General features: G+C 45.1%; 1 protein-coding gene across 2 annotated transcripts in view; it reads left to right on the top strand.

Annotated features, from left to right (window-relative positions):
• LOC109472424 overlaps positions 1 to 1,427 on the top strand; it is a 66,449-nt gene that overhangs the window by 2,933 nt on the left and 62,089 nt on the right. The window lies entirely within an intron of this gene.

Below are 1,427 nucleotides of genomic sequence, written 5' to 3'. Positions count from 1 at the left end.
GCCTTCGTTTTTTTTGTCGCCCCCCACCCAACCTCTGCCCCGAGTCGCAACCTCAAAGGCTATTAACAGCTATTTGTTACCCTATCAAACCTCACTTAACAAGTAGTGGCGACTTCACTTGGCGCGTAGGTGTGAATTACGCCCTCCCGGCCAGGGAAACCAAAATTCCAACTTCCGGCTGGCGACACGGCCTGGCGATTTTCCGTTACTCGCCTGTTTCCGTTCAACTCAGTTTGAATGTCTAACGGACGGGACCGACATGGAAGACAGAGTCAAGCGTGTTTTCAAAGACGTCTGGGGGTTTGAGGTCCGTCCAGACCAGCTGAAAGCCGTTTTGGCGGCCTTAGAGGGCAAGGATGTTTTCGTTGGGATGGCGGCAGGGAAGGGGAAGTCCCTCTGTTTTCAGAGCATCCCCCTTTGCCTAACAGAACTTGTTGTGGTTGTTTCGCCGCTGCGTGCCCTCGTCAGGGTGCCTCGTTCATTCACCATACAGGACGGGCTCACAAAATTCACATGGCAAATCATAAACTTTCCGGAATAAGAAAAATATTCGCGGGAGTTTGTCCTGGTAAACAAGTATGGCGCGAACAGAAAGATAGAATGCACCGCATCCAAACATAAAGGTAAGAAAGAAATAATGACCAGAAACACTTAAAATCTATGAATATACGTAACGGTAAAATAGAATATTTTAATATACTTTGAAGAACAAATTCATATTTTATTGTGTTGATTTTGAACCTCTATATAATAATTATAAACGTAAACATGTTTACTCTGCTACGTTGTGATGCTGTTCGGTCAGATGGAGACATGCTAATGAGATATGCGTGGTTGACTGGATTCGTCCCGCAGCGCGCTGGACACCCTTGTAAAACTATTTCCGCTCCCAGCTCACAGATTGCGGAAAATAGGGGCACGGGGAGGGACTTCAACACATTTCTCAAAGAACTACTCCTCCCCTTGTCCTTTGCGGTTGCGACTCGGGGCAGAGGTTGGGTGGGGGGCGACAAAAAAAAACGAGGCATATATAAAACGGTGACGATCTTCCCCCACCAACCTCTGCTTGGAGAGTAACAAATTTGGTTCATGGTGTTTGATGATTAATTCATTATCGTGGGAATAGTCATTAAACAGGAGGAGTATCTGTTGAGAGCTGAGTAACCTAAGCTTGGCCAGAAAACTGAGCGCTCAAGGATATTCAGTCACCCTGCGATCTACAATGTATTCATTCACCTATTTGCTAAAGTTGCCAAAGTCACCCTTAACTTAGCGTTTTTCAACTGTGTGACATTATTGAATGTGCTATCTTATTACGAAATGTCCTGAGACCCTGATAAATTTAGTCACCTAGAATTACCTGTTTGCCTTGGCAGATATTAATTCCTGGTACAAGATACGGCTATAGCTATATCTATAGCTTCTAC

This window comes from Branchiostoma belcheri, unplaced genomic scaffold (genome assembly GCF_001625305.1).
Source record: "Branchiostoma belcheri isolate BF01 breed outbred unplaced genomic scaffold, Haploidv18h27 scaffold274, whole genome shotgun sequence".
Taxonomy (NCBI): Eukaryota; Metazoa; Chordata; class Leptocardii; order Amphioxiformes; family Branchiostomatidae; genus Branchiostoma; species Branchiostoma belcheri.
The sequence above is the reverse complement of the archived record's forward strand: the minus strand, read 5'-3'. Positions and strand labels throughout refer to the sequence as shown.